The following is a 27750-nucleotide window of genomic DNA, read 5'->3' on the forward strand; positions in this document are numbered from 1 at the left end:
GGATAGTTAATGTAATGTTAAACACAAATACACATACCAGGCAAGCCATGAGACTTGCTTTTACCACAGAAATCTCACTTTCACAGTGATCTCACTACTGCAAGGGATTCTGCGTAGGTGTAAGCAAATGAGCTCAATAAAGAAGAAACATTTTTGCCTCATATTTCCACTTTATGCATGGTTTCCTTGGATAATGTTTCTTCTGCACACAACAGCTTTGAAACACAACTCAGGAAGAGGTGCAATGCCAGTGAACCACTCATGGACAGCTGTTTTGTTGTTATTTCAACTCATCAGCATGAGATAGGTTACTGGCTTGCTATGAAGGCTTGGCGTTACTTGTTAAGTGCATTATAATGTATATATATATATATATATATATATATATATATATATATATAAATTCCTGACAAAGTACAAAGTCATACAGAAATGTACCTGTTTTGGGGGCGGAGCTAACCTCTGAGCTAAATGGACGCATTCTGAGAGCGCTCCAAGCAAGCCTACTGTCAATCCTTACTCATCGGGCATTAACCTAGCGATGGGGCACCCCAAAAAATCACTATTAACTTAGCACACGGCGAACAAGAACACTGTTGGAAAATCAGGAGCTCTGACAAATTATTTCCGTGCAATGCAGACTCTCAACAAGGCACCTCGAGCCACAACATGGTGCCTGAATCTTCACAAGATGTCTCGGAACACACGGCTCGGAACATTTACTTCTCTCAGTTCTCAGTTGATATCGATCATAAAGAAGTTGTTAAAACCTGCCTTCTAAAAGTGATATCGCTAATATGTTGGGGAAACTAGAATGGTTGTTTCAAACAAAACTGGACTCCATTGGTGCAGACATCCGCCAGGTGGGATATCAAGTCAGTACACTTGAAGATGATAGGGGATACCTACAGACCCAAATACACCAACTGCAACCATCCCTAGACTCCCACACCTTTTACCTATAACATCTACACAGATCCCATGATGATGTGGATAACTGGGGAGGCAAAATAACCTCTGAATTAAGGGGTACCAGGAAGACCTAATGGCCGCTTTGACTGAACTTTATAATCTTATCCAGTGCAAGCCTCCTGACAGAGGTTGGCCAGGATAGTGGTCTGGATGGATAGAGCACATAGAGCCATATGACCACGAGGCACCCTATGATGTATTCTGCACTACTGAAGTGCCCCATGATGTAGTCTGCAGACTGCAGTATTTCATATACAAGGAGGAGGCCATGCAGACCCTGCGCCAGACCTCCCAACCTCTGCTATTTCATGACTCATCTGTGCAAGTTTTTCTGGACCTTTCCTGGGTGACCCTGCAAGCCAGATGAGCTTTGCAGCCCATCACAGAAAATCTCTGCATCGGGAATCTGAAATATCGATGGGAATTCCCCTTTGCCCTCATCACCTCCTACGAAGGAACTACCTACTCTCTTACATCAGCCCAAGATGTAACCTCTTTCATACGGGCACTGGATCTACCGACATCCGCATCTCGTGCTGTTATAGACCGGGATCACCAATATGCAATGCCCAACACCAACAGAAGCAAAGCTGCCAATCGCCCTCCAAAAGATATCAACAGGACCATGGAGAACCATCTGCACCTCCTAGGACCCCCCATGCCTCTCATTAAACAAATAATTAGACCTAGCGGGTAACATCAACCAGGATACAGGCTGCCCTCACCTGGGCCTACTCACCAGAAGCCACAAAAACACAAAACCCATTGTATCTAACACCCACAACCGGGAGCTGCAAATCCTCTTACTGGTTTACTGGAAGCAATGTCCCAGGATCATGGCATTCCTAGATGAACTTCCCTACTCCCAACTTCTCCCATGAAGTGTACTTTTATTATTTTCAGATCTACAGCTTAACCATCTTTCTTCCATGCAGTACAACACAGTTTTTCCTGGACTGTCCAACTTCTTGCCACATTTTGCTGGAACTCTGATAGTAATACGGCTTCTTAATGACATCAAGACCTCAACTGCCAGCATGAAGCTACCAAGAATATATCGGAGGACACTTTCTCAATACACCTTTGTGACAGACTTACACGGTCTGCTTGCTGCTTGCTGTTGATTACACTCCCCACTGGACTTAGAGCTCTACCGCTACAAACTCTGTCACACACTAACGCTCCGACTGGCAGCCCAAGGGGGAACTCGGCAGACTTGCTCACCTATCAGACTATGTCTCATCAGTATCCTCTCCTACCACTTTGCTTGATAAGTATAACATGGTTGATAACAATGATTTTACTTCAAAGCCCTGTCTGCCATTTGTATCACTATTACTTAACCTCACTCCCACATCCCACTTCCCTCCCCCCACTTTTCCCCCTTTCTTGTGGCCTATGCCTCCACTCTCTCCTCTCTTCCACCCACCCATCCCCCCTTTTTACTCCACACATCTCTAATCTTACCCATTACCTCCCTTTTCTCCTCCCAAGATAACCACCTGTCCCATTGCAGTTCATGGCTCCGGCCATAGCCAAGGCAATACACATCTGTTATGGCTCCAAGGTACATCTTCTGATGGCAGTAGTCAATTACTACCTCGTAATTCGCTACTCTCACACACCACAGTGTTTCGTAAACACCATCAGGTTTCAGTGATAAACCCTTCTTTTAATGACTTCATATAAAAAAATAAATATATACTTAATTAAATAACTAAATAAATAACATTCCTGGAGCCACCTCACCCCAACCCTTCAACTGAACATCTGACAACTTTTACTTTAATTTCTCAAACATGTAGAAATTTACAGTTATCACATGAAGGGTGCTAGACCATTCTCATACCGCCCCCCCCCCCCCCCCCCCCTCACCTCCCCTCCATACAAGCGGTGTCACGCTAATCCTGGTGGGAAGGAGTTTTTCTCTTTTCTCACCATAGGATAGACACCGACGGTGATGATTTTGATAAACTGCAAGTTCTAAACTTGACATACCTCCCAGTTAATCCCACAGTTTATGTGTATAAAGTTATTTATATTTTGATGATTGTGCTTTGCATTTTGATCCTCTACTGTGATGCTAAAATCTTGTGAGCAAGGGATATTTCTCCTTGCATCAACAGTACCTATTACCTACAAAGCTCACATATCAGACGACTTAGGCAGACTTTACTTAGTTAAGGATCAAATTGGACACTGCATGATTACTCTGGACAATTTATATCTTTTCACAAAAGATACAGAGTAAGGCCTTTTGAAAATATCTCAGGACAATTGAATTCCAGGAGGGTATCCTTATAATGGGGGGCAACCGGAATATCTCCTTAGACTCAACAATAGTCACTACCTCTGACACTACCTCATACCACTCCTCAGCCAGGAAACAAATAAACTCACTACTAGATTCTGCACAATTGTTTGACTGTTGGTGCATCTCCCATCCTCAGTCCAGAGACTACTCTTATTCTTCACATACAGCAGGGACATATTCCAGAATTGACATGCTCTTTCTCCCTCACCGATTCTTGCATTTGATACATGCTTGCAGCTATGATTCTAATACCTGGTGCGATCATACACCCCTGTCTCTTGCTATCCAAATCCCTTCCTTACCCCCTAAGTTGTCGGCTCAACTACTTACTGCTCAGTGATCAAACTCTGATAGCTCAAACTACTGAAACCCTCACTCACTACTTTCTAGAAAACTATTTTCCTTCCACATTCCCTACTATCACATGAGAAGCACACAAACCAGTCATCAGAGGCCATCTTATTGCCTTAGCCTCTAAGGCTAAAAAGCAACGAGAATCCAAAGTAAATTCCCTGCTTCACGCAATAGGAATCACTTGAGGGTGAACACAAACTTTCACATTCCCTTGAGACATACAAACAATTGATTAGCAAATGATCAGAGCTGCAGCAATTACTTAATACCCAGACTAAACGCAAATTACCACTGGCCAAACACAGATTTTATTCACAGGGAGGGAAATGTGGCTGCCTGTTGGCTAGTATGCTCCAGGATGCTCGACAGAACAGCTTCATCCCCTGAATAAAACAATCCTCAGGTGAAATCTCCTACAAACTCACAGATATACTTGCAGTCTTCCACAAATTTTATTCCAATGTGTATAATCTGAGACAAGAACCTCCTGCTAAAAAGAAATAGCTATATTCCTTTCCACAATAATTCACCAGACAATCCCCCCATAGACCTAGAGACACTGGAAGCTTCCATCTCAAGGTAACAATTCTAAAATGTAGTACACCATCTCCCACTGAGAAAAAGCCCATGTCCGGATGGTTTCTCTGCCAAATATTACTATTATTATTAAGATATTTCTACAGACTCTATCAACACCCTTTGTATCAGCCTTCAACTCTGTAACTCAATCCATGTCCCTACCCGATACACACTAAGAGTGAAAATCTACACTGCCCACAATATTATACTTGTTGCAAACCTTGCCCATTGCTTTGCCCAATTCCTTTTTTATGACCATAACACACCTTTTCAGTACATTCCTATTGTTGCTTAAACACCCTAGGACCTCTCTCCGAATCCTCATGAGTCCCAAGCTACAAGGCGGCCTAGGCATACCCAACCCGGATGCATACCACAAAGCAACAATCCTCACTAGGATCTATAAATGGGCACTACCCCACAACCACAAACATTGGGTACATCTTGAAAGCCTCAGATTCCAGAGACCACTTTACACGGTGCTGTGGCAGGAGAGAGGGAGAACTCTCCTCATTCCCTTTTACACCCCACCATTCTCACCACTCTGAAGATCTGACAACAGCTCAGACCACTTCCCAGCATCTCAAAGCATCCCTCTTCCTTATATCCTCTCACCCACAACCCACAGTTTTGTCCGGGTCACACTGCAGCCTCTTTCTCAGCTTTCCACCAGACAAAATACTTTATGTTGGGGCCCATACTCACCAATCAGGGATTCAAACCTCTCACTGACCTTCTCCTGACAACTTCACACACCTCTCTACATAAGTGCAGCTACTCCTAGCTCACGCATCTAATCAAAACGAACCCACTTCTTATAGAGGTAGCCAGTTCTTATAGAGGAATCTCTCACCCTTTGAAAAACTTTGCAGTGCCCACTCGATTAAAACCAAACATTTATCCACCTTATAATAAATGATTCAATGCGATAGCTTACCTATATATCCAAAATACATGTCTGACTGGGCTGAGGAGCTCATTACAGACATGAAATATAACTATTTTCCAATATCTTCCACACATCGGTCAGCAACACCACTCATGAAGGTAACTTCAAGATAATCTCTAGGTGGCACTACACACCCACGCACATTCACTGCCTCTTCCCTAATACCACTACTGGATCTGAGCACCTACAGTGTCAAAATTGTCACGATTCGGGAACCAAACACGCTAACAGGTCACAGAAGGAAAGGGTGCAATACCGGTCCTTAGAGTGGCCGGGTTAAGAACACTAAAAATAGTCAGGAGACAAGCCAAGTAAAGGGAGCAAGAAAACAGGAGAACAATAAACAAGCCGAGGTCAAAGGAATGGAGAAAACAGGAAAATCGGAATAACAAGCCAAAGAATCGGTAACCAGAGAGAAATACGAGCAAACAGCAATACAGGTAACACAAGACCACAACAGGGCACTGAGAGACAGGAAAGGTGAGTATATAACTCTTGTGCTTAATTCTGATTGGACAATTAAGAATTAAGAATCATTAAGATTATTGTGCTGTTGCTTTAACGCCGGGTCACGTGAGTGACCCCGGCGTTCAGATAAATGTGCCGTCTCCCAGCGTGCAGCGTTATACATGCTGCCGCTGGGAGGAGAGGGGGAGGATGCGAGCGGCGTGTCAAGCAGAGAGGACGCCGCTCGCCGACAGGTAGGGGAAGAGGGGACCGCAGACCCTGACAAAGAATAGTGCTCAGATCCCACAAGTAGAATCCCCACTGGGGTAAAGTTTTGACTGACCACACATGTGGCGTCTGTCCAAATTAGTTCCAGAGAAAAAGTGGTAATGGTCAGTCACTTTCGGGAGTTCCAAAACAAAGAAAATGTTTAACGGTTCTCCTGGCTCATAGGTAGCGATTTCTCACCTGGTTCGTGTGAACTGTCTTGTCGGGAACAGAAACAGGCATCGACACAAGAACACAGAGGTTCGCAAGTGGATGTATCCGACTTTGAGTTCCATACGCTCGACGACCAAGTGTTGCTAACAAGCTTTCGTGAAACAGCAGTTGAGTTTGTGGTTAGTTTGTAGTTAATGAGCCATGGGGGCGGTCGGTGTTCGGTAGATTGCAGCTGCCGAACTGAGGAAACGTATTTCGGTTAGGGGAAACTTATAACATGAACTAGAGGGGGACATATCTGTTGGCACTGTGACTTGATCCAGTTTTTCTGGAAATGTATACTTACCCTCATAGATCTGTTCATCAGACATAAAGTTGTCACATACACCCAAGTCATACTTTTTCTACTATACCCAAACCACATACCCAAGTGCCAACGCCTACTGGTAAACCATCCATTGACTGCAGCCTACCTATTGACCCCCATACACTGGAATAAACCACTGGCCCTTATTCTAAGGGACTGAATAGGAAAAGTGGAATCCATTCGGGTGATGGAGGATTTAAACTACTCCCTATCAGACTCGTATGCCTTAACTAATTTAACTGTTGGAAACCCTGCCTAGATTATGTGGGTCAGGGGCCTGACATCCCACCAACACCCACCTCCTTCTAAACAGTACCTCCTTCCATGAACCACTATTAAGAACCTGAGATTGTACTTATGACTATGGACACACTTGTAGCTAAGGTTATACTTACTTAAACATATTGGTAACAACTTTGTTCGCCCTACTCTACACTGCTATTGCTCAAATTGATCATGTTCCATACGGCAACAGAACATCACAACCTTTCTCTAATACACTAACCCCCGACTGCTGAGCTACCTTTGACAGTCATACCGTCTTTCATCCACACTATTATTACCGTTATTTTAATTTGCTTGCTACTATTGTTTTCATTTCAATTCCCTGTTTAATTATTAGTAGCGATACCTTATTGATCGAACTCTACCAAAGCAACCCATTTAAATTTTCATCGCCATTTTATACCCCTCCTAAAGGGAGTCCTGGCCCTAAGCCAAGGCTCAACATCAATCTCTTGACCAGCCTGCACACTGGCTATTGCAAAATGACAGACTCTCGACAAACCACATTTCTATGATAAAATAAACTTGCCCTACAGTATATCTGTCATACTTACTATTCACTGTTCTGTAACACTGTTTAAGAAATATACCTGTTTTTTGTTTTTTGCACAACAAGTGAAATTTTTATTTTTTATTTGGGTAGTGGAGTGTTGTGTTAAGTGAATAGCTCTGTTTATGTATATCTCACTGTGTTTCAATGACAATAAATAATTTTTAATGTAACTTATACTTATGCTTGTATTTACAGCAAGAAAAAAATTATATTCCTAGTAATATTTATTGGTGTGCTAATTGCACATGTCTCTGAAGCTGAATATGTTTGACTTTTTAAGATTTCAACTCAGTAGTGGAGATATTGCGCAGTGTATGTTTTCTAGCTATTATGTGATGAGTTGCTTCATATGAAAGTAGGGATTTTTATTCTACTATATTCATTATTGTTTTTATAAAAACATTTTAATAAGATTTAGTTATAAATTCAACAATTCATTCTCTCAAGACTGTAGAATTTATACCAGTTGAACTTCTGGTTAAAAGTCATAGATCATATCACTGGGGCACTTTTGCTTGCTTAGTCATCAACTTAAGAAAATTTTAGATGTTAGATGACTTATTTGCATTCTATATTTTAAGTTAATTAAGCTTTTTTTAGCTAGCGCTAGAGCAAAGGGTAGCCTTTTTGTATATCATACAAAATGATTAAGAAACATAAGCAAATTGTGCAATTATTATTACACATGATTATCTAAAAATAGAACATAATATATTTTAAATACAATCCTTTTATGGAAACAAAGCATAAAGTAGACATGGAATCTAATTTTTTTTTCAATTCTTTATTTTTTCTCTGCGAGTTATAACAAATGGGCCCGTGGTGCCACAACAGCAGTCCCGGGCTAAACATTGATATACATTTTTACAACGTGGCTAGTGGAGTTTCTGCAATTTTTTAAAGTAAAAGTGATATAGCTTTGGTCGGAGAGGATATGTGCGGCATAACAGAGCTTATATTATATAGCAAGAGAGTTGGACATACCCGTAGTATAAGGATAGGAACCACTAGTTGACCCGCCCCGGAGTGGAGCAAATAAATTTGTTTTACATGGCCGTTTAAGTGGTTTATGTAAGTATACAATGCTGGAGACTTATTACCCATCTGCTAAGCCTGTATTACAGGTAAAGATAGGTGTCACTAGGACTATTGCTGGGTATAGGGGTGCAACGACTGGCTAAGGAGTTGCTTATGTTGGCCGGCTAGTGACACAATCGTGGGGGGGGGGTACTGGTATGCAGTCGGATGGATGACCGCTCTTAGGAAGTGTGGATGAGTTGCTATGTTGAGAATTAATCCTACTGTGTGGAATAAACGGGAAGAACATATATGCATAACTTAGTATAACTTAGTATAACTGAGGAAGGTAGGCATAGCATATCTCAGTCGGGGGTTCAGATGGTAACCGATGCATACACAGCTGGAAGGGGCTTCCGCGGTATGAATGCTTTCACTTTCGCTGGGTCCCAGTGCTGAACTGCAGGTTCTGCCATTTGGGGTCTGTCTGGAGTCAGTGAGTCCATCGGAAGTCCTAATGTGGACAATAGGGCCTTTGCTTCTGTCATGTCATGGACTTCGTGATGGGTTTCTCCGTTGAGGATCAGCAGTGTACGAGTCAGCCACCAGTGGTACTGGGTGCCTTTCTTCCGAAGGAGAGCAGTGAATGGTCTGAGGCACCTCCACCATGCCAGGGTACCTCCTGAGAGGTCTGGATAGAAGGTAAGTTGCATTCCCTCAATGTTATAATCCTGGTCCTTGAGGGCTGTGAGCATTGCCGCTTTGTCCCTATCATTGTAGATGTGGACTATCAGGTCTCGCAGAGCTGCTGCAGGGGCCTTTGGCGCTTTAGGGATGCAGAAGAAGTCCTCCAGGGACATAGCCTTGGCCTGCCGTGGGGATAATAATGCCACCATGAGACGTCTCAGCATATGTGGCAATCCCTCTGTGGGTACGACCTCCGGGATGCCCCTGATTTTTAGATTATGCTTGCACCGCATGTCTTTCATCGTAGCAAATTGGTTGTCGTACATTTTGTTCTGCCTTTGGAGTCCACGGATCGTTTGTTGCATAGAGGCTAGTTGTTTGCGTGCTCCCTGGTAGTAGATTCCACAACACTGATCAGGCCTGTTAGGCCCTGGAGATCCGCGCGCAGGTTTGCCACGTCGGCCAGGATATTTTTCTGTAAGTCCGTCAGCAGGGCTTTATGCACCGCCGTTGTGACAGGAGCTTTGTCTGGGCTGTCAGGTTTTGAGGCAAATGTCAGCCTAGCCGACATTTTGTCCTCTTCTTCTCCCAGGGACAGTTCATCTGACAGGTCTGAGTAGGCCTCAGGATAGTGGGCCATTTTGGGCCTGTTGGCTTTTTGAGCCTGTCGTAGGAGTTCGCCGATGTCATGGCCCAGGTGAGGTTTGTCGGGCTTTAGCTTTTTATTTTTCAACCCATGTTGTGTTGTGGGTCTCCCTCCTGCCTCTGCGGTTTCCCCGGTCGGGCGGTACTCATGGAATCTAATTTTAAAAAGTTAATTAAGCCCTTAGTGACCAGATCGCTTTTCAATTTTCTTACTGTTTGGTACCAGGGCTGTTTTTACATTTCTGCGGTATTTGTGTTTAGCTGTAATTTTCCACTTGCTCATTTACTGTACCCACATATATTATATATCGTTTTCTCGCCATTAAATGGTCTTTCTAAAGATACCATTATTTTGATCATATCATATAATTTATAAAATATGTAAAAAAAAAATAATTAAAACACACTTTTTCTAACTTTGACTTTGTCACGCATCTACAACTGCCAAAAAACAGCCATGCTAAATAGTTTCTAAATTTTGTCCTGAGTTTAGAAATACCCAATGTTAACATGTACTTAGCTTTTTTTTCAACGTTATAGGGCTATAAGTACAAGTAGCACTTTGCTATTTTGAAAACATTTTTTTTCAAAATTAACCCAAGTTACATTGTAAAACTGATATCTGTGTTTAAATATACATTTAAATATATATACATATTTATATATTTGAAGTCTACATGTATATTTATGAAATTATTTATGTAATTATGTATACGGACATATGTATATATTGTATTATTTTTATTTATTTATTTTTATATATATATATATATAATTTTATTCTAACTGTATTTTGATATTAATATATATATATATATATATATAATACACTTATAATGAAATTATATATATATATATATATATATATATATATAAATAAATAAATAACAATAATACAATATATACATGCAATTTTGGGCACCTGTTCTAAAGAAGGATATCATGGCACTAGAAAAAGTGCAGAGGCGGGCTACAAAATTAATAAAAGGAATGGAACAAATCAGCTATGAAGAAAGGTTAACAAATTTAAACCTATTTAGTTTAGAAAAACGTCGCCTGAGAGGGGATATGATAACATTATACAAATATATTCGGGGCCAATACAAACCATTGTGTGGAAATCTATTCACAAACCGGACTTTACATAGGACACGAGGCCATGCGTTTAGACTGGAAGAAAGAAGATTTCGTCTAAGGCAAAGGAAAGGTTTTTTTACTGTAAGAACAATCAGGATGTGGAATTCTCTGCCTGAAGAAGTGGTTTTATCAGAGTCCATACAGATGTTCAAACAGCTACTAGATGCATACTTGCAAAGACAGAATATTCAAGGATATAATCTTTCAATGTAGGGTAATAACTGCTTGATTCAAGGATACATCTGACTGCCATTCTGGGGTCAATAAGGAATTTTTTGTCCTAGCTTGTTGCAAAATTGTGCTTCAAACTGGGTTTTTTTTTTTTTTTTTTTTCTCTTTTGGATCAACAGCAAAAAACAGGTGTGAGGAAGGCTGAACTTGATGGACGCAAGTCTCTTTTCAGCTATCTAACTATGTAACTACATATGTCCGTATACATAATATATATATATATATATATATATATATATAATTTCATTATAAGTGTATTTTATATATATATATATATATATATATATATATATATATATTAATATCAAAATACAGTTAGAATAAAATTATATATATATAGGGAAATAAGAAAAACGGGATGCATTCACAGGTCTTCATGTAAGTGAAAAAATGGTGTTTAATTAATCCATTAAATGTATACAAATTTTTTTTTCAAGATAAAGATATATATATAAATGTAACTTTTATTCGATCCATTTAAGAAGTCAACGTTTCAACTCCCACATGGAGCTTTCATCAGGACAAAACATGATTCAATGCACCACATGCCACCTAGGATGCTACATTGGGGAAACCACCCAGCAATTAAATTGCAGAATGAATATGCACAGACACTCCATTAAACACCACAAAGAAGAATTGTACTGCACTCCTGTGGGACACCACTTTACCCAGCCTGGCAACTCAATGAAGGATCTAAAAATGTAAAGTACTGAAAGGGGTTTTTAAAAATAAACAAGTAAGAAAAACTTTTGAAGCCAGAATGATCAAATTGTTTAACAGCAAGAATAGAGGACTAAATATTGATTAGGGTTTCCTGTCCCACTATCAACACTTTACATGAACACTCCCCAAACATTATCTTACCAAATATGATAGAAATCCCAGTAGAAAGATAATATTAAATTAATTCCAGATGAGTTTTTGGCCAATAAAAAATACTTTGGCAGTAGACCCTGTTTGTCCTGCAGCACTACAGGGAATAACTTTTACATATTAATGATAAAGCACGTATAACAAAACAACTGATCTTTAGTTATTCAAACTATGTAACATATTTCTCAGTTTGTACTTGAGGTCTTCACTACATGGGTAAACCAAGTTACCACTCAATAAACAAATGCAAGAACATTGCAGTAATATTCTTTGTGAATATAAAATAAACATAATCTATCTTTACATTTCGAAATACATAATAATAATATTTCACAAGGGTTTAAATTTACAGCAATACAGAAAATGCAAAGAAACAGAAGACAGGCTTTAAGCAAAAATTTGGTAAAATCAATTTGATTAAATGAGAGCAAAATCTGTTTCTGGTCTATTTCAATTAATCATAGCATATATTTGTTGAACATATCTATTTAACCAGTCTTTCTCAGAAATATTTAATCTAGACATATACATTTAAGGCAATCATGATCCTTTCCGAAAAATTGTGGAGACTAAAAAAAAATAAGTTCACCATAAGAGATGTCAATAAATCTAATTTGCTTTTTCTGGTAGATATGTCTTTTTAGTAATTTTTAGTAATGGACTTTAGACATGTTTAAACTAGACACCATGGACTGCAGGGCTTCTGCTCCTCCCTCCAGTCAGTGCCTATAATGGAAAGAGGCAACTGCTTCTTTTCATTATAGAGAAAGTTAAGTTCAGTCTGAATACCCTGCCTGGTTACTGCTATACACTAAGGGAGAAGCAGGAAGGAGTCCCTGCTTCCCCAAAAACTAGCTGAATGCAGCCTGAACCCCCTGCCTGGTTACTTCTGCAAACTGAGGGGGAAGTGTGTGTGTCTGTGTGTATGTGACTGTCTGTAACTATGTGAGTGTGTTTGACTGCAGACCAGATTCCCAGCACACTGGATCATCAGAGATCAGCATGTCCTCAGCAAAGACCTAAGGTCGGCCCTCGAGCTACATCTCCACATTAAAAGAGCAGGGCCAAATGTTTGCCCACTCTATGAGGAGTAAAAGAGAAACTACAAATCCAAAGCCAAGGCAATATCCAAAATATATGCCAAAATACCTGAGTTATGAAAACAAAATGAGGGTAATTTTCTAAAGTGAAGATTCAGAGTAAATTTAAAGTGAATTTTAAATATAAGATAAAAGTAGCTGAACATAGAGCATAGCTGACAGATCATTTTTCCAGTTTGTGTTTTCATTTTTAAGTTCTTCCTTTCTGTCTAACTTGGCTTTTCTGGAAATGTTTTTAACCCCTTAAGGACCGGACTATTTTTGCGATGTTGTACATTTGCGACCAGGCATCGTTTTACACTTTTGTGGTGTTTGTGTTTAGCTGTAATTTTCCGCTCTCTCATTTACTGTTCCCATACAAATTATACATTGTTTTTTTCAGGACAAAAGGGGCTTTTTTATATACCATTATTTATATAATCTCAAGTAATTTAATTAAAAAAATAAAAATGAAAGAATATGATGAAAAATTGAAAAAAATACATGTTTTTTGACTTATGTAAAAAATCTTTTACTCATCTACAAAAGCGAATAAAAAAAACTGCTAAATAGATTCAAAATGTTGTCATGAGTTTAAAAATACCAAGTGTTTACATGCTTTTTGCTAATTTTTTGCATGTTATAGGGCTATAAGTACAAGTAGGATATTGCGGTTTCAAAACATACATTTTTAAAATGTATCAATAGTGACATTGTAACACTATTATCTGTCATAAATCTCTGAATAACACCCCACATGTACATATTTTTTTAAAGTAGACAACCCAGGGTATTCAATATGGGGTATGTCCAGACTTTTGTAGTAGCCACTTAGTCGCAAACACTGGCCAAAGTTAGCGTTCATATTTGTTTGTGTGTGAAAAAAGTAAAAAATGAAATTAAACGCTAATTGTGGCCAGTGTTTGTGACTAAGTGATTACTAAAAAAGACTGGACATACCCCATTTGCAATACCTTGGGTTGTCTTCTTTTGCAAATGGTATGCCATCATGGGGGTAATTCTCATTCCTGGACTACCATACGCTCTCAAAGGCAACGTAACCAAACTGGCCATTTTCAATGTAAAAATATTTTACCCATATATTTGACCCTGTAACTTTCAAAAACGCTATAAAACCTGTACATGGGGGGTATTGTTATACTCAGGAGACTTTGCTGAACACAAATATTAGTGTTGCAAAACTGGAAAATGTATCACAACAATTATATCATCAGTAAAAGTGCTGTTTGTGTGTGAAAAATGGAAAAAAAAGTCACTTTCACTGACAATATCATCGCTGTGATAGGTTTTACTGTTTTGAATCACTAATATTTGTGTTCAGTGAAGTCTCCCGAGTAAAACGGTACCCCCCATGTACTGGTTTTAGGGTGTCATAGAAAGTTACAGGGTAAAATACAGGGCTAGCAAATTAAATTCTCTGGACTTTCGGCCTGGGTTGGCAGGCAGGTCCCTCAAATTGCAATTAATAAAATTACTTAATTATGTAAAAAATATTACATAAATACGCATGTAGAATTTAAATATATATGCATATTTATATATTTGAAGTCTACGTGTATATTTATATAGTTATTTATGTAATTTGTATATGGACATATGTATATTTCAGATTATTTTTATTTATTTATATATACATAGATATATATACAATATCATTCTTAGTGTATTTTGATATAAATATATATATTTAATATCAAAATACAGTTAGAATAAAATTTCATATAGATATGTATTTTTTTTTATTTTTATTATTATTTTTTTATTTAATTTAATTTACTTATTAGTATTTTATAATAATATATATATATACATTATATATAGTTATTATGTATATTATATATATACGTGTGTAATTTAATTATAAGTGTATTTTTATATTAATATATGTACATATTAATATAAAAATACACTTAGTATGACATTATATATGATATATAGACGTATATTATATAAATATAATATACGTCTATATATCATATATATATATATATATATATATATATATATATATATATATATATATAAATTATTATTTTTTTAATTAACATTAATTTTATTTTATTTTTATGATTTTACACTGGCAGGGAGACTGCCTGTCAGCACAGACAGTGCCCCTGCAGGCAGACAAATGGACACCTATTGTGACCATGTGGTCGCTCTGTTGAGCGGTCACATGGCCCCAGGGGTCCTAATCTGCCATGGGGAGACTGTCTGGGCTGCAGGCAGTCTCCCCACACCAGGAGCACCGCCGATCGCCGCCGGGGGAACGACGGCGATCGAGTAAGTACATACGACCGTTAGGACGGTTCAGGACCGTCAGCGGTCGGCAATGCAAAAATGCCGATGACGGTCCTGAACTGTCCTCGGTCCTTAAGGGGTTAAATCAGCTATGTTGATCATGTTTTGGTTATCATCTCACCCCAACCTATTATTGAAACAAATACCAATGTTAGTTTCTTTATTACGAATAATGTATGCTCATAGGGCTGTTTTCATTTTAGAAGAATATTGTTATGCATAGATATCTTGCTACTGTTAATGACAACAAGGAATGCAATGTAATTTTTCTTTTCTGCTGTCAAATCCAATGATTCAATTTTTGTGTTAAAAGCTTATAACATTCATTTATTTATTTCTGCTGCCTAGTTACTTCGTTCATTAGTCATGGACAGAGTTTTGGGGAATTTTAAAAGCTTCATTATAAAATTAATGTTTTCATTATATTCATTTGCATCATTATTTAGAAGAAGATTAAATGAATTACTGATAAATGCTTCCTAAAATAAATACATTTAGTGAACACAAAAAAAATAAAACTTTTGAGAACATGACCCTCAATATTTTATTTTTTGGATAAGATTTTAAACTGGTTCAATATTTTTTAATACACTTTGATAGTGGTTTTTATTTTAATTAACATGTAACTTCAATGTTTTCTTAAATCAGCATCTTTACATGTATGACAGCCAATTCAACAAACACACATCATTCTACTTAATGAGATACGTAGTAAGTGATCATCTGAATCAAATCTTATTTACCGTATATACTCGAGTATAAGCCGAGTTTTTTAGCACATTTTTTGTGCTAAAAAACCCCAACTCGGCTTATACTCGAGTCATAGTCTGTATTATGGCAATTTGCATTGCCATAATACAGACTGGGGGAAAGGGGGGCTGGCAGAGCTGTAACTTACCTGTCCTGCAGCTCCTGTCAGCTCTCTCCTGCTCCGCGCCGTCCGTTCAGCACCTCGGTCAGCTCCCAGTGTAAATCTCGCGAGAGCCGCGGCTCTCGCGAGACTTACACTGTGAGCTGACAGAGGGAGCTGCACGGACGGCGCGGAGGAGGAGAGAGCTGACAGGAGCTGCAGGACAGGTAAGTTACAGCTCTGCCAGCCCCCCCCTTCCCCCCACTGAACTGCCAATGCTGGACCACCAGGGAAGGAGAGCCCCCCTCCCTGCCATATATCAAGCAGGGAGGGGGGACGAAAAAAAAATAATGAATAATAATAATAAAAAATAATAATTAAATAATAAAAAATAATACAATAATAATAATAATTAAATAAATAAAAATAATAATTAATAATAATACAATTTTTGTTTAATTAATAAAAATTTAAATAATACAAAAAAAAACACCCACCCCCACCAAGGCTCTGCAACTCTCACACTCTCACACTCTCACACTCACACACACACACACACTCACACTCACACTCACATACACACGCTGCACTCATACACACACACACGCTGCACTCATACACACGCTGCACTCATACACACGCTGCACTCATACACACGCTGCACTCATACACACGCTGCACTCATACACACACTGCACTCATACACACACTGCATTCATACACACGCTGCACTCATACACACGCTGCACTCATACACACGCTGCACTCATACACACGCTGCACTCATACACACGCTGCACTCATACACACACTGCATTCATACACTCACACTGCATTCATACACTCACACTGCATTCATACACACACTGCATTCATACACACACACTGCATTCATTATACACACACTGTAAATAAATATTCAATTAATATATTTTTTTTAGGATCTAATTTTATTTAGAAATTTACCAGTAGCTGCTGCATTTCTCACCCTAGTCTTATACTCGAGCCAATAAGTTTTCCCAGTTTTTTGGGGTAAAATTAGGGGCCTCGGCTTATATTCGGGTCGGCTTATACTCGAGTATATACGGTAATGACTTAACATATAAAAAACAATACTGTGATCAGCACTATCCTCTTGCAATAGCACCAGCTGGATGACAAAACCATGCAAGTAGTACCTCAAATGTAATTGGAATAAAAAGTAACTATTGACCATGCCAAAAGAGTTGAAAACCAAGTTCAAAGTGAGGAAAAGTAGGGTTAAATTCTGACTTTACTGACTACAGTAAGAAACAGATATCTTACAACCTTAAAATTTCAAAGATGGCAGTTCATACCAACAAGGTCAAGCAACAGACATTGGGGACAACAACGTTACGAACCAGCAGAGGGCTAAAATGACTGTCCACAGACCGGGATGACAATTAACTCATTTCAATGACACTCAAAAACTCTAGGAATACATCAAGTGTTTCACAAAAAGAATGGCAAATGTCAGCTCAGGTGAAGTGAATGGTGAGGACAGTTGAAAACAGGCTCATAGGGCCAGGGAGGAATTTGTAAAAAAAAAAAAAAAAGCCTTTCATCAATGAAAAGCAAAGAAGAGCCAGGATGAAATTTGCAAAAGACCATAAGGATTTTTTTGTAATAGGAGTAAGGTCATCTACTCTTATCAGTCCAGCTTTGCCTAACAACTGGCCATCACATGGTTAGAAAGAGACCCGGAGAGGCCTAAAAGCAGCATCATCTTTTAGCTAATGTGCAATCTGAGAGTGCTTCAGCAAGGCTGGAATTGGGCAGATTTTCTGTGTGAAGGATGCATGAATCAGACTACATGCAAGGCTATCTGTGAAGAAAACTAACTTCTCTCTGTTCTAACAATATTATCCAACTCTGAGAATTGGCTTGTTCATCAGGGCAATGTTCTATGCTACACAGCCAGGTCAATCACGATGTGGATGGAGGACCACTACATCAAGACCTTGGCATGGCCAGCCAAATCGCCAGTACTGAACCCCATTCAAAACCGATGGAATATGATAAAAGGGAAGATCAAATGTCACAAGCCATCAAACATAGCCAAGCTGCTTGAATTTCTTGGAGTAACATAAAGTCCCCCAACAGCAATGTGAACAACTGGTGGAGAGCATGCCAAGACACAATTGAAAAGCAGAGCTATTTCACCAAATATTAAAGGAACACTATAGTCACCTAAATTACTTTAGCTAAATAAAGCAGTTTTAGTGTATAGATCATTCCCTTGCAATTTCACAGCTCAATTCACTGTCATTTAGGAGTTAAATCCCTTTGTTTCTTTTCATGCAGCACTAGCCACACCTCCCCTGGCTATGATTGACAGAGCCTGCATGAAAAAAAAATGGGTTTCACTTTCAAACAGATGTAATTTACCTTAAATAACTGTATCTCAATCTCTAAATTTAACTTTAATCACATACAGGAGGCTCTTGCAGGGTCTAGCAAGCTATTAACATAGCAGGGGATAAGAACATCTTAATTAAACAGAACTTGCAATAACGAAAGCCTAAATAGGGCTCTCTTTACAGGAAGTGTTTATGGAAGGCTGTGCAAGTCACATGCAGGGAGGTGTGACTAGGGTTCATAAACAAAGGGATTTACCTCCTAAATGGCAGAGGATTGAGCAGTGAGGCTGCAGGGGCATGTTCTATACACCAAAACAGCTTCATTAAGCTAAAGTTGTTCAGGTGACTATAGTGTCCCTTTAAATTATGAACTCTTCCCAAGTTAAACATTAGTATTGCATTACTTAGAAATGTATATTAAATTGTTTGTTTTTTTCATTATTCAAGTCTAAAATGATTGCATCTTTCTTATTTTGACTAGTTGTCATTTTCTGCAAATAAATGTTGGGGGAAATATTGGGAGAAATATATACTATATATACAATAAATACTATGTGTGTGTGTGTGTATATATGTATATATGTGTATATATATATATATATATATATATATATATATAGTGATGTACCGAACTGTCCGCCGGCGAACAGTTCCCGGCGAACTTAGCGTGTTCGCGTTCGCCGCGGCGGGCGGACACATGCGCAGTTCGATCCGCCCCCTATTCGTCATCATTGGGCAAACTTTGACCCTGTGCCTCTCGGTCAGCAGACACATTCCAGCCAATCAGCAGCACTCCCTCCCTTCCACACCCTCCAACCTCCCTCCCAGCATCCATTTTCGATTCATTCGGAAGATGCATGCTTAGTGAGAGGAGGGAAAGTTTAGCTGCTGATGATTAGATAGGGAAATTGATAGCTAGGCTAGGGTATTCAGTGTCCACTACAATCCTGAAGGACTCCTCTGATCTCTGCTGTAAGGACAGCACCCCAAAAAGCCCTTTTTAGGGCTATAACATCAGGCTGCTTTTTTTTTTTTTTTTTCCTGTGTAATGTAATTGCAGGTGCCTGCCTGCCAGCTTCTGTGTGAGGTTCACATTGGATACTGTACCTACTTGCCCAGTGCCACCACTCATATCTGTTTTAACAATAGGTTAAGCTTTACATTTAAAATAAATATTTTTTTTCACTGTAATAGAAGAGCAGTTGCCTGCCTGCCAGCTTCTGTGTGAGGTTCACATTGGATACTGTGCCTACTTGCCCAGTGCCACCACTCATATCTGTTTTAACAATTGGTTAAGCTTTACATTTAAAATAAATTTTTTTCACTGTAATAGAAGAGCAGTTGCCTGCCTGCCAGCTTCTGTGTGAGGTTCACATTGGATACTGTGCCCACTTGCCCAGTGCCACCACTCATATCTGTTTTAACAATTGGTTAAGCTTTAGATTTAAAATAAATAATTTGTTTTCACTGTAATAGAAGAGCAGTTGCCTGCCTGCCAGCTTCTGTGTCAGGTTGGCTGCCTTGCCCATTTGCACAGTCAGTGCCACCACTCATATCTGTTTTAACAATAGCTTAAGCTTTAGATTTTAAAGAAATCATTTTTTTTCACTGTAATAGAAGATCAGTTAGTTGTCTGCAAGCGTCTGGGTGTCAGGCCTACTTCAGCATGTGCTCTGCAGACCTGTGCCAGCAAGCTTTGACAGTTGCCAATCATATCTGGTGTCTCTTTAGCGTGCTTTTACAAAGAAAAAAGGTTTCCAGTGTAAGCTAATAGTAGACAGTCAGTGTCCTTCAAGCGGCTCTGTCAGGCCTTCCTTCAGCGTGTGCCCTGCACAACCCTGCCAGCGTACTTTGACAGTTGCCACTCATATCTGGTGTCTCTATAGCGTGCTTTTACAACCAAAATTTTGTTTTCACTGTAATAGAAGAGCAGTTGCCTGCCTGCCAGCTTCTGTGTGAGGTTCACATTGGATACTGTTCCCACTTGCCCAGTGCCACCACTCATATCTGTTTTAACAATTGGTTAAGCTTTAGATTTAAAATAAATAATTTGTTTTCACTGTAATAGAAGAGCAGTTGCCTGCCTGCCAGCTTCTGTGTCAGGTTGGATGCCTTGCCCATTTGCACAGTCAGTGCCACCACTCATATCTGTTTTAACAATAGCTTAAGCTTTAGATTTTAAAGAAATCATTTTTTTTCACTGTAATAGAAGATCAGTTAGTTGTCTGCAAGCGTCTGGGTGTCAGGCTTACTTCAGCGTGTGCTCTGTAGACCTGTTCCAGCGTGCTTTGACAGTTGCCAATCATATTTGGTGTCTCTATAGCGTGCTTTTAAAACCAAAATTTGTTTTTCACTGTTATAGATTGAATAGCAGTTACTTGTCTTCAAGCGGCTCTGTCAGTCCTTCCTTCAGCGCATCCTTCAGATACGATCCACATATTCCCAAACAGACTCATGCAAAATGCATCCTTCGGATGTTAACACTTTTGGTAAATCCTGGCAAAGATGACTGCTATAACCAGACTCTGGTGTGGCTGTAACTTTAAACTGCTTTATAGAGAACATGTGAAGGAATCCCTTCCACACACTTGAGTCTGCTGGATCTGTGAGTCTAGTATCTGGATCATGCAATTTCTTGTTCTTCTTTTCAATGCATGAAGAATGTCGATTGCCATTAGTTATATGGTGTTTCCATATTTTCTCTGGTTTCTTGGTAATTACCCATTGGCTTAAGTCAGCATCACCTGGGGGGTTTATCAGCCCTTTGCATATAAGGCAGTCCTGATCTAAAAGGTGGCTCTTGTGTTGGGATGTTGTGTCCCTTTTCTCTGAGATGCAATCCTGCTGAGAATCCTGAGGCTGCCACACAGAATCAGACAGATCCTCTAGGGTCAAGTTCTGATTGGGCACGGTATCAATTTCAATTAACCCCTTGTGTGTCAGCTTTGTCATCTGAATCTGGTATGGCTGTCTTTCCTCTTTCTCGATTAGTTCCAGTGAATGTTTTCTCTTTTGAATTCTCCAGTTGGCCAGCTCCTGTGCAGCCATTTACATTGCACTCATTAGAACCAAACACTGTGGGGTGATTTATGGCCCCCACCCACTGCGCAGGGGTGGGGGCCGAGGGGGGGAGGACAGTAGGTCCCCCCAGTGTGTATCATGGGCTTTGAGGACAGGTGTCAATCCATACCTGACAAGTGACCCTATGTAGGGGTAACAGTCCCTATTCTGCTCTGTGTCAGTGTGTATCATGGTCTCTGTGGACGGGGAACAGTCTCTATTCTGCTCTGTGTCAGTGTGTATCATGGACTCTGTGGACAGGGAACAGTCCCTATTCTGCTCTGTGTCAGTGTGTATCAGGGGTTTTGAGGACAGGGGTCAATCCATATCTGCCAAGTGACCCTATGTAGGAGGAACAGTCCCTATTCTGCTCTGTGTCAGTGTGTATCAGGGGCTTTGAGGATAGGTGTCAATCCATACCTGCCAAGTGACCCTATGTAGGGGGGACAGTCTCTATTCTGCTCTGTGTCAGTGTGTATCATGGTCTCTGTGGATGGTGAACAGTCTCTATTCTGCTCTGTGTCAGTGTGTATCATGGTCTCTGTGGACAGGGAACAGTCTCTATTCTGCTCTGTGTCAATGTGTATCAGGGGTTTTGAGGACAGGTGTCAATCCATATCTGCCAAGTGACCCTATGTAGGGGGAACAGTCCATATTCTGCTCTGTGTCAGTGTGTATCAGGAGTTTTGAGGACAGGTGTCAATCCATATCTGCCAAGTGACCCTATGTAGGGGGAACAGTCCCTATTCTGCTCTGTGTCATTGTGTATCAGGGGTTTTGAGGACAGGTGTCAATCCATATCTGCCAAGTGACCCTATGTAGGGGGAACAGTCCCTAATCTGCTCTGTGTCAGTGTGTATCAGGGGTTTTGAGGACAGGTGTCAATCCATATCTGCCAAGTGACCCTATGTAGGGGGAACAGTCTCTATTCTGCTCTGTGTCAGTGTGTATCAGGGATCATTAGGGTAGGTGTCAATCCATATCTGCCAAGTGACCATATGTAGGGGGAACAGTCCCTATTCTGCTCTGTGTCAGTGTGTATCAGGGGTTTTGAGGACAGGTGTCAATCCATATCTGCCAAGTGACCCTATGTAGGAGGAACAGTCCCTATTCTGCTCTGTGTCAGTGTGTATCAGGGGCTTTGAGGACAGGTGTCAATCCATACCTGCCAAGTGACCCTATGTAGGGGGGACAGTCTCTATTCTGCTCTGTGTCAGTGTGTATCATGGTCTCTGTGGACGGTGAACAGTCTCTATTCTGCTCTGTGTCAGTGTGTATCATGGTCTCTGTGGACAGGGAACAGTCTTTATTCTGCTCTGTGTCAGTGTGTATCAGGGGTTTTAAGGACAGGTGTCAATCCATATCTGCCAAGTGACCCTATGTAGGGGGAACAGTCCCTATTCTGCTCTGTGTCAGTGTGTATCAGGGGTTTTGAGGACAGGTGTCAATCCATATCTGCCAAGTGACCCTATGTAGGGGGAACAGTCTCTATTCTGCTCTGTGTCAGTGTGTATCAGGGCTGGGCTTTAAGGACAGGTGTCAATGTTAGGTGATTTTTGCCCTTTATGGATTAAAAGCAGACTCTGCATCAACTGTGCAATTTTCCATGGGAGTTTTGCCATGGATCCCCCTCTGGCATGCCACAGTCCAGGTGTTAGTCCCCTTGAAACAACTTTTCCATCACTATTGTGGCCAGAAAGAGTCCCTGTTGTTTTTAAAATTCGCCTGCCCATTGAAGTCATTCGGGTTCGCGACAACACTATATATATATATATATATATATATATATGTATATATATATATATACTACCAAGAGGACTGCACTCACCTGAACATGTATACCTTGAAGGGTGCTGCTGGGGCCAATTTATACAACATACAAGATCCAGAACACTCACTCATTCACTACACATAATTTCAAGGCTCACCGAATGTAGTAGTTTTATTTAAAAACATCTCACCAAGGCAAAAATAATTGGGGTATAGTTACAGTGTATTATCATATATTGTCACAATGTCAATGTACCATAATCCTGGCAGGTCCTATTCTAGCAACCTAATGCTTGCTCTTATGAGATTATTCTACTTACTTGGGAAATGCTTCCTCCTACAACTCTCTGCAAGGTTAAATAGGGACCTGGAATGAGGAATAAAAACACCTCACTTAGGCAAAGATTATAGGCTTACACCTGTGACAGGTGCCTCATACCAGGGTCGTATTTAACCTTGCAGTTCAAAGAGTCCAAGGAGGAAGGATTTCTATAGTAGGTCGATTCAATCTGGCCCCCTCCAATCTCAGGCCTGTTGCATTATCAGCGGTTACAGCAGTGGTGTGGATTCTGGTTCCATATTCTCACATCATATGCACATCCGATCACACTTTGCCTCCACTCAGAATCATGAGTAAGAGGATCTGCCAGTGGCAGGCCTTCACAGGTTATATTTGAAATTTCAAGGAGAAGGGGTGACAAGGATCAGAATGCGCAAGTCCTCAAGTGCATCTGCATGTTGCATCAGGGGGGCACAAACTGTAACTGATTCCAGCTGTACGTTCACATAGAGGGGCACAGGACTTGCACGGTATGTTATTGTGTAAGCTTAAAGGAGCCATATTTTCATGTTTGCGTCATGCATGTATCATTATAAATGTCTTAAATTCCAGTTGGCTTCTTGTATTTACTTTTGTGTTTCCTTTAAAAGTATTTGTCCCTTTATGTATTTTTTTACCTGTTTATATATTCATTCTACATCTATTCCTAGCCTGAGCTGTCTTATCCCCTCAGAAGATTTCTCACTTAAATGCATGACAGTATACAATGCTATTTGGGTGATTTTTTTATGCATGTCAAGGGGCATGGTTAGGGAAGACTGGTGTCTTTAAGTTACTTAACCCCTTCGTGACCGCGGACGGTTTAGGACCATCATCGGTATTTTACCGTTGAGGACCACTGACGGTCCTGAACCGTCACAACTGTATTATGTACTTACCCGATTGCTGTCGTTCCCCCGGCTGCGATCAGTGGCTCCCGGTATCGGGAAACTGCCTGCAGGGGGATAGGTGTCCAAGTGTCTGCCTGCAGGGGGAATGCCTGTGCTGACAGGCAGTCTCCCAGCAAGTGTAAAAAAAAAAAAAAAATGTTAATGTTAATAAAAATAAGTATAATTATCCCCTTAACGCCGTTACGGCGTTTTATGCTGTCCTGCATTAAATGGGCTTTAAAGCCGCTGTGGCGGCATAGAACGCCGTAACGGCTTTCAGCCCCAGGAGCTTGGAGGTACTCACCTCCACCGCGATAGTCTTCGGGAGGACTGCCTGACAGCCCAGGCAGCCCTACCATGGCAAAGAGCGATCACATGGTCCCCTATAGCTGGCTGTGGATCTGCCAGCAGGGGGAGTGTCTGAAATGTCAGACAGTCCCATTGCTGGCGGGAAAGTAAAAAAAAAATAATTAAACATGTTTTAAAATAAAATAAATGTATATATGTATATATATATATATATATATATATTATATTATAGATATATTATATATCTAATATATATACATCTTATATATATGTAACGTGATACGTAATGTATTTTAATGTTAATATAAGTACATATATTAATCTTAAAATATACTTAGAATGACGTTACATATATATATATAAGATATATTTATATATATATATATATATATTATGTTTATATATACGTATAATTACAATAGTAAATCAATAAAATAATAAAATAAATAAATAAAATATATTTTTTTTAAATAAATTACATATACATATGTAATCTCATTCTACCTGTAATTTGTTATTAATACATATATATTGGTAACAAAATACAATTAGAATGACATTCTATATATATTTATCTATATATAAAATACAAATAACTGCAAATATTTATATATAGATAAATATATATAATTACATAAATAACTACATAAGTATACACGTAGAATTTAAATACATATATATGTATATATATACAAATTCTACATGTATGCTTAAGTAATATTTTAACATAATTATGTGATTTAATTAATAAAAATTTGATTGACGTGCCTGACAACCCAGGCAGCAAGTGCAGAGAATTAAATTCGCACCCGCTATATTTAACCCTGTAACTTTCCAAGACACCATAAAACCTGTACATTGGGGGTACTGTTTTACTCGGTAGACTTCGCTGAACACAAATATTAGTGTTTTAAATGATAAATTGTATTACAACGATGATATATTTAGTAAAAGTGACTTTTTTGCATTTTTCACACACGAACTGCACTTTTACTGACGATATTGTTGTAATATGTTTTACTGTTTTGAAACACTTATGTTTGTGTTCAGTGAAGTCTCCCAAGTATAACAGTATCCCCTATGTACAGGTTTTATGGTGATTTGGTAAGTTAGAGAGTCAAAAAAGTAGACAGCCCAAGGTATTTCAAATGGGGTATGTCCAGTCATTTTCTAGTAGCCACTTAGTCAGAAACACTGGCCAAATATTAGTTTTTTGCTTTTTTCACACAAAAACAAATATGAACGCTAACTTTGGCCAGTGTTTGTGACTAAGTGGCTACTATAAAAGACTGGACATACCCCTTGGGTTGTCTACGTTTGCAAATGGTATGCCATCATGGGGGTAAATCTCATTCCTGGGCTACCACACGGTCTCAAAGGCAACATAACCCACCTGGCAAATTTCAATTTGAAAAAAATTACAAATGGAATGTGCTATATTTGACCCTTTAACTTCCCAAAACACCATAAAAACTGTTAATGGGGTACTGTTGTACTCGTGAGACTTTGCTGAACCCAAATGTGTGGTTTTTTTTTTGCAGTTAAAGCTAACAGTATTATGACATTTACAGCTAAAATGTCTACAATTTTTTTTTTAATCTTAATTTCTCACAGTTTTTTTTTATTTTATTCATAATAAATTATGTTTCAAATATGAATAGTTCATGAGAAATTAAAGCCCAGTTTCTCCTGAACAAAATTATATATAATAAGTGTGGGTGCATATAATTTGAAAGAGGTGAATTACGGTTGAACAGACATATAGCGCAAATACCAGTTTTTGTTTACATTTTGTTTTCATCAGAACATGTACTATTGACTCCGTCCTGAAGGGGTTATATATGTATATAATATATGTCTGTATATCATATATATAATGTCATACTAAGTGTATTTTTATATTAATATATACAGATATTAATATAAAAACACAGTTATAATTAAATTACACATGTATATATATATATATAATATATATAATAACTATAATATATAGGTATATATAGTATTATTATTATTATTATTATAAAATACAAATAATAAGTAAATTAAATTCAATAAAAAAAATAATACAAATTAAAAAATATTATATATCTATATGAAATTTTATTCTAACTAAATTATATATATATATATATATATATATAGGTGTATATATATATATATATATATATATATATATATATAAAGAAAAATAATTCGAAATATACATACGTCCATATTGAAAAATTACATAAATAATTATATAAATATAATTATATAAATATTTAAATTCTACATGCATATTTATGTAATATTTTTACATAATTAAGTAATTTTATTGATTGCAATTTGAGGGACCTGCCTAACAACCCAGGCCGAAAGTCCAGAGAATTAAATTTGCTAGCACTGTATTTTACTCTGTAACTTTCTATGACACCCTAAAACCTGTACATGGGGGGTACTGTTTTACTTGGGCGACTTCACTGAACACAAATATTAGTGATTCAAAACAGTAAAACATATCACAGTGATGATATTGTCAGTGAAAATTACTTTTTTGCATGTTTCACACACAAACAGCACTTTTACTGATGATATAATTGTTGTGATATGTTTTACTGTTTTGAAACACAAATATTTGTGTTCAGCAAAGTCTCCCGAGTATAACAGTACCCCCATGTACAGGTTTTATAGCGTTTTTGAAAGTTACAGGGTCAAATATAAGGGTCAAATATTTTTACATTGAAAATTGCCAGGTTAGTTATGTTGCCTTTGAGAGCGTATGGTAGCCCAGGAATGAGTTTTATTCCCATGATGGCATACCATTTGCAAAAGAAGACAACCCAAGGTATTACAAATGGGGTATATCCAGTCTTTTTTAGTAGCCACTTAGTCACAAACACTGGCCAAAATGAGTGTTCAATTTAGTATTTCCTT

The sequence above is a fragment of the Pelobates fuscus genome, chromosome 1 (genome assembly GCF_036172605.1).
Source record: "Pelobates fuscus isolate aPelFus1 chromosome 1, aPelFus1.pri, whole genome shotgun sequence".
NCBI lineage: Eukaryota > Metazoa > Chordata > Amphibia > Anura > Pelobatidae > Pelobates > Pelobates fuscus.